This window comes from Solanum stenotomum, chromosome 2, assembly GCF_019186545.1.
Source record: "Solanum stenotomum isolate F172 chromosome 2, ASM1918654v1, whole genome shotgun sequence".
NCBI lineage: Eukaryota > Viridiplantae > Streptophyta > Magnoliopsida > Solanales > Solanaceae > Solanum > Solanum stenotomum.
Window position 1 is genome coordinate 25,292,851 of NC_064283.1, and position 8,130 is coordinate 25,300,980.

The following is an 8,130-nucleotide window of genomic DNA, read 5'->3' on the forward strand; positions in this document are numbered from 1 at the left end:
ACATGTTTTTGCATGGTCTCCATACTTAGTACTTAATTGTGCTAACCCCTTTCTTTCCCTTTTTTGAACTAAAGTGTAGGGATTTGGAGAAGATGACATGTCATGGCTTTGATAGGTTTCTAAGTGTTGAAGATGAAGACTTGGTGAGTCCTCATAGATTCGAGGACAATACCCAATACGTTCTTTTATGTCTTTTAGTATTGTTTAAGTTGTGTACGGGATTAGTCCCGAAATTTGTACTCTAAAGTATTAGATGGTTTTGAGACATCATGTATAAAGTCTAGAAAGTCTTCCGCTTGCTATTGTTTTTTTTAATGAAATGTTTTCTTGGTAAAGAAAGTTTTTAATTCCTTATGGTTTTAGTGTCTATGCGATGAATGAATGCTAAGAGGCTTGTATTAGACCTCTTCGAGGTCGAGTACGCCGGTTACGACTAGGGGGTGATCCCGGGTCGTGACATTAGCAAAGGAATTAAATTCAAACCTTCCTGGTGTGTCTAGTGCATAATTAGCTATACAATCTGCTAGATTATTTCCTTCTATGTAAACATGTTGGATTTGAACTTTGCAATGTTGTGATGGGTACTATGTATCTTCAACTGTGATTGATATATTCCAAGGTACTTTCCATACTTTATAAGAACTTTTATTAACACTAGAGAGTCAATTTTCAAGCAAATAGGTGTTATACCCACAGTGACACAGTAAGCCAATGTTTCCTTAATAGTTATAACTTTAGCCTCAATATTTGTTCCCTCGTGTATCTCCTTTCCTTAAGCATAAATTAGATCCCCATCTCGATTTCTTAAACAAAAATCATAGGAGCACCTTCCAAGATTTCCTCGAGATGCTCCATTTGTATTGCACTTCATCATCGTGCCATTAGGTGGTTTCCACTTGATTGGAATGTAATAGATAAGAGGTCTATAGTCTTCCAAGAATTCCACTATTTTACCCCATCCAGTTGGAAGATTTTGCAAGTTTGGATAAGTAATTCTCCCTAGTTTCCAGATATCAACATTCACTTTGTAGACCAAACTATTGTAAGAGCATTATCGACCATGTTTCAGGCTATTTCTTGTTTTGCACAAATTTCATATAATAATGGATGGTACAACTTTCATAATTGGTTTCAACTTTGTGCTACAACTTGTTGTCCATCATTTAGAGATGACTTGTGAGAGTTGCATACCTCCTCCCACTTAAATTCCTGCAAAATTAGCAAACTGTCTCCACAACATTGTAGTTGTGAAGGATGTTAGAAAAAGATGAGACATTGTCTCTGATTTAGATTGTGCACACGAGCACCTTGAAGCCATATTGATACATATGTACTTCAAAACATCATCCACGGGCACCCTGAACTTCCAAGCTCGCCATAAAAGTCGTACAAAAAATTAGAGTCTCCTCTCTTAATTTGTCATCCTATATGATATTTAATGAGTTCTCCCACCTTGATTAATTTCTTCCGTAATAGTGACCCCCCTTACTTTGGGCAATCACAGGGTGTAACCTTTTACAATATTTATTTATCATGAAATCTCCCCAGGGTAAGGGTCTACTAATATGATATTTAGCTACGAAATTACTAGCTACAACATGAAATTCGTCACTANTTTGTCCTTATTAGACACACTTTTAGTGACGATATGACATTTTTAGCTACAAAATATTTACATTTTTATGACAAATAAGTTCGTTGCAAATACTATGCATTTGGGGACAAATATTCTTTTTGTAGTTAATATAAGACTTTCAGTGACGACACACTAAATTGTCTTTATATACTACTAGAGACGAGCGTTTAGAGACAAAAGATTGACGAAATATTTTTTGTCATAAATTTATTTTTGTGACGAAATATGACTTTTAAGTGATAAAATAATTCGTCCTTAATAATCAAATTTCTTGTAGTGACTTCTTACATTCCACCACAATTTACAAAATAAGGCATTAGAAACATCAAAGATAGATCTAAAACCTATTCCTCCTTCTTTGGGTAAGCATGGATTGTCCCAATTCATCCAATGTCTACTCTTCTTCTCTTTATTATTATTTCAGAAGAGCTTAGCAAACATGCCATGTATCTTCTTAATAACACTAATAGGAGGACAAATAGCCGACAACAAATGTATAGGAATACTTTGAAGGACATGATTAATAAGCACACCTTCATAAGATAGGATTTTTCCTTGACATCCTCGGATCCTATTTCCTATCCTTTTTATCAAATAATCATAATGAGAGGTTTTTGTCACGACCCAGGAGCACCCCCTAGATGTGATACGGCGTACAAGACTCCGAAAAGTCTCATACAAACCTCTTAGCATATCATAACATAAGATAATAGAAACAATGGTGAGGAAATTAAAACTTTTATCCATACAATCGATGTCTTTATAAAAGCAAGCAGAAATCTAACTTGTCTCAATTAGCCATCTAATACAATCTTTGAATCAAAAATATAAAGTCATAGCCTTTTCAACATAATCCGAACATAAAATGACTAGAAAGAAACAACTAATGACTCATATGTCCTCAAATCTTGAGGACTCACCACAAGCTAGGAGAATAGTCGATCCAAGCTTGAACCAATAGAAGATCACCTTAAGAACCGGAATCTACACTTTGTGAAAAATGTAGAAAATATGGGTTAGTACAAAAATACACTTAGTAGCCATGCATAAAATCCTTGAAAACATGCTAAAAAAGACACTTTAGTTGAAAAACATGTATTTACCAAGTTTGAGAATCATCATACACTTTAGTATAAAAGCACAAGTCACAAACATATTCAACATATAGATCATCATAGCATAATATAACCATCTCATAAGTAACCCTAAGTTATACTTGTGCAATACATAGATAAAGATCCCGTAATTCCATCTATACTAAGTACCACTTTTAGGCCACCATAATCATACTTACCATTCTTTGATGTCATCCTTAGTTCATACTCATAGACAAGGAAAACCTTCATATTTACTAAATCATATCAAGGAAAGCAACCCATAGCAACAATCCACATTAAGCATACTTCATTACACATAGCCTTCATATCAACATACTTAGTATCATCATCATAAGCATATTTCACAAGTCATTATAACGTAAGAGGAACACACCATAACTACTCTCAAAGCCTACTTGTGCAATGCATAGATGAAGTACATACGCCCACACTTTATAGAGCTTCTTGAGTAACCATAGTTCATAACTCATATTCTTATTCATAGTGAGAATAAGCCTTAACCGACATAGACCATGTGAGCTTAACATGAAATCCAGTGTCATGCCCCACAGTGAAAAGAGTTGGTGTACTTGCCTAAGGTAGAACCGGTAATATTTTAGCTTAGGTGGATCCACTAGCTAATATCCTATGTGGGCACATACTTATAGGATAAAGAGATTATTACTAGAAACCCGGCCATACATAGGGAGAGCTTCCACCCCACAATATCCACTCGGTGCTAAGCATTAAATTCCCAAGAAGTAGTTAATTCTCTATTAACATCATTACTCATGAAAGAGATGTCATTGGCCTACCGGTTCAAAGTACATCATTAGAATAACTCATTGAATCCTTTTGAAAGGGATACTATTGGTCTATCGTTTCAAGGTTCATCATTATAATAGTTCATTAACTCATCATGAAAGGAGTACCATTGGTCTACCGATTCAAGACAAAGCCTTAGAATACTTCATTAGTTATTCATGAAAAAGGTACCATTGGTCTACCGCTTCAAGGTATATACATCAAGGTAACTTTTAATTACACATGAAAAAGATGCCCTTAGCCTACCGATTCAAGGTACATCAATCAAGATAGCTCTTTAATTTTACATGAAAGGGATGCCCTTAGCCTACCAATTCATTTAGGTGAGGAAAGCCTTTCACAACACCACAATTACATCATAGTCATAATCACTTATTCTCAAGTATTCATAAAGCATGTACCTAAACATCATGATCATACAAAATTCTCATAATTTTTCCTTCAAGGATCATGGATCATAATTCACCAACACATCTAGAATTACTAAATTAGACATGGATGATTACATGATTCAAGTAATCAATTCATAACATTCATAAAAATATAGCATTCTACTTGCATCACTCAATACCCACACTTTAAGATCCAATTTGAGAAATTAGGGTAATTCATGAATTCATCATAAAAACAGTAGTAAATCATCAATTTGATCATAACATAGAGCAATTAAACCGATAGAATCATTTTTGAAGTGAATCCATGACTAGAGTAAAACCCTAGCTTTTGGGGGAAGTTACAAGTTTTGAAATCGAGTTTGGAGGGACTCCATGGATGAAAACTATCCATGGATCAAAGACTACCATACCTTATTGAAGATTTACCACGAATTTGAGGAGAAAAGCTTGATTCTTCAACCCTAGCTTCACCTTTCTTCTTTGTCACGCCCTGAGGCTACCCCCTAGGATCACGAGTGAACCCAAGCTAACCATGTTGGCATATCATAAACATACTAAAGTAAACTGAATCAATAAACAATGTGCAGAAGCTAAATCATAGAAAAATCTAAAATGATGGGGGATACCCATATACTAAATCTGAATATAAGAAACTAAGAGTTTTAGTACAAATGAAAAGTCAAACACTAGAGCTGAAACTAACTGTGTCTGAAATAAAGCCTCTACTGACTAGAAATGTTGGGACATGCCCTAGCTAGATCTAGAAAAACTGAAACTAAAGCTAAGAACAAGAAAGATAAGCATAACACTAGTCCTCGAAGAATGAGGACTCACCACTGATGATGTTGAGCTGAAGATCAGGAATCGATCTATGCGTGATCTGATTGCTGGGGACCTGAACCCACATCACGAGAAGATGTAGCGCAGAGTATGTGTCAGTACTTGAAAGGTACTGAGTATGCATAATAGAATAAAGCTGAATAATAACATAACTGAACAAGCAATAAAACAATGGTATAATCTGAACATGATAAGGATACTGAAAGTACTGTACAGACTGGACTGAATACAATGACCAAGTTTATAACATGCTGAGACTGAATACTGAACTATACTGATAACATAGTCAATGCAATAGAATCTGACTGAATTGTAAGGGAGCTACGAATAACTGACACAAAACCACATGAGCTAAATATGGAGTCCGATGTATACGCCCCATCGAGAGGACCCAATATACCCTTCCAGAAGTATAGAGGCATGTTGGCGTGATCACTAAAATGATGCCCACAAAGGGGACTTAAACCTACGGGGCATGTAGTTCTGGACTTGAGGGTGACTGACCCTAGTCCACTCGGTATTATGCTTCCCATATGATTAAGTAATTAACATTTTATGACTGAAATGTTGTAATACTGGATAGCTCAAAATACTGACATGCAGACTGAGAATGCAATATTAATATACTGATAATAATGCATTCGAAAACTGAGGCATGTTAATATATAACTGAATTTAATGATCTAGCATGTGTAATTCATGAACTAAAAGAACTACATAACTAGGGTTCTGAGTTTATGCATGAATCTGGGCAAAAATAATACTACAACATGATAATATGATTTGGATCGTTCTAAATGCTAAATCCCAACAATTCTAACATTCAAGAAACCTAGGTCTAGGTATAAGGGAATCAAGATTATGACTGAAATCTAAGGACCTAATGGGTGAAAGGACCCATTAGTGAAATCCCACATACTTGGTGACGAATTCCACGGAGAAATCTTTCGATTCGGGGCTAGAACTGATGGAAACTTGTTGCATTCTTGAACTAGGGTTCTTGGCCTCTTTCTCCTTTTACGCTCTAATTTTTCTAAGTTTTGAAGAATGATCTGACTTAGGTAAGTTTTAGTTATGTTTCTAGGCTAAAACTGACCAAAACTACGTAGTTTAGGGTTTAAATGACGTAGTTTAGGTATCCAACGCACAAGGAAAAGACCAAAAGACCCCCCTGACTTAACTGTTGTCGGGATCACCAACGAACGGGCACGATGGACTATAGATCGATTGATGGTCCATACTGGTCAACTGTCGATCGTGGTTGGGAGTTGGAAGCTGAGGGTCTGGCCTACGGCCCTGGACCACGGACCGTGGTCTGACCTACGGTCTGTAGGTCCTGGCGTGGGTTGACCCCTAGACAAATTTTCTAGGGGCTTCCTGTCACGCCACAGATTCAAGGGTGCAACTGGCTCCTAATGCCAAAACTCAGGCTCGAGCCGACCCTGTTGAACCATTTGTTATTAGCGCATGGCAGCCACAAACAGTCAAGAAAACAAACAAGTATATCTCGGCTTAAAATTAAGCCTTCGGCCGGTAAGGCCCCTGTAAACAGATCCATAAAAGAAACAACTACTCCTAGGAGATCATATAAATAAATAGCCAACTAGCATAGAAGTCCTGATTGGGCCGTCGAGGCCACCATGATATCTATACCAAAACTAAAAGCAGGTATATATCAATACAATACATCAAACAGCTCACAAGCTTCAGCAAACCAACAACATAGGCCAGCATGGCCATAACGTAGCTATAAACCCCACACACTAGTCTGCAAGCCTCTAAGAGTAGTAAAGATTGGTGGGACAGGGCCCCAGAGTACCCATGAGATTATATACAACAAAAGGTAATAAACTTCCCAACTCTGGCAGCTCCGGAGGAAAGGGGCTAGCCAACCAGATAAAAGTCAATCCTGCTGCTATGGAGGTCTACTCGATCGTCTGTCAAGACTTGCATGCATGAATGCAGCGCCCCCAAGGCAATGGAGCGTCAGTACAAAATAATGTACATAGTATGAAATGCAATAAACTATGATGAGGTATCCTGGTATACTGGAATAATCTGATAAATAAATCAAGGATAAGATAAGCATACTGACCTGCTCCTAAATCTAAACTTATCAAAAATAATAAAACAACCACTTAACCAAGCCCCCATAAGCTCGACGGGTACAAACAACACACAAGACCACCTACCCAGGCCCCCATAAGCCTAGAAAGTGCCAATCAGTCTATATACCCCTATCGATAGTCCCCTAGCCCCGTAGGCAGTCACATAGCCCTCTTAGACAATAGTATATCCCCATAGGCAGCACATAACTCTCTTAGGTATAAATATAGCATATAGGCAACTCATAGCCCTCTTAGGAAACAACATGGCTCCGTAGGCAATTCATAGCCCTTCTAGGCATCAATATAGCCATGTAGGCAACTCATAGCCCTTTTAGGCGTCAATATAGGCTTGTAGGTAACTCGTAGCCCTTCTAGGCGTCAATATAGGCCTGTCGGCAGAACATAGCCCTTCTAGGCAAGAATCACATTATTGCAGCTAACCACAATAGCCCAAAGGGCAACAATAACAATCCAATCGCTAAAAGAGAGCAATTTAGTTATAAGCAACCTATATAAATAGACTCTAAGTCGTGTCCAACATAGGGACACTACTAACTGAATAAGAATCCCGACAAGGGAGTATTATATCAACTCGAGCAACCAACAATCAACAATCACGGCTACAAGTATATCAATGATAACAACCCAAATACATTGCATCTAAGCTTTAAGGAAACATGCCGTAAGTAGGGAATAGACTTAACATATCTTTTTCGCTAAATTCACGTGTCCTAATAACTTTAAGCACAACCCCCCTTGATACTACAATAAGGCAGGATCATAATCAACACAAAAAAATAGCAGTTACAACGAAAATCTGATAAAATATATGTATTTCCGTCGCAAATTATTGTTTGCTGCTTATAAAAGCTAAAGTCGATGAAAGAAGGGTCTTACCTCGATCTTAGGTTCGTAATATGCCTCAAAACCTTTAAATATATTCAAACCCTTGCTGTCCCAACACTAAAGTGTGATATGCTACGCAATTGATAAAACAAATTATACCACGATGAAGAGCCCAATGCGTAGAACAACTTTCGTCAAGGACTTAAGTCGAGAAAATCTATACTTTACTTGATGCTAGAAATGGGTTTCTCTAATTTCTCTGGTTCTTAGCTTAAAAATGAAGAAAAGGGTCGAAGAAGAAGATATATGTAACATTCCACCGACCAAGGGCCCCACCTCACATGTCTGCTTGCGCAATCCCACGAAAACGCAAATATCTCTCT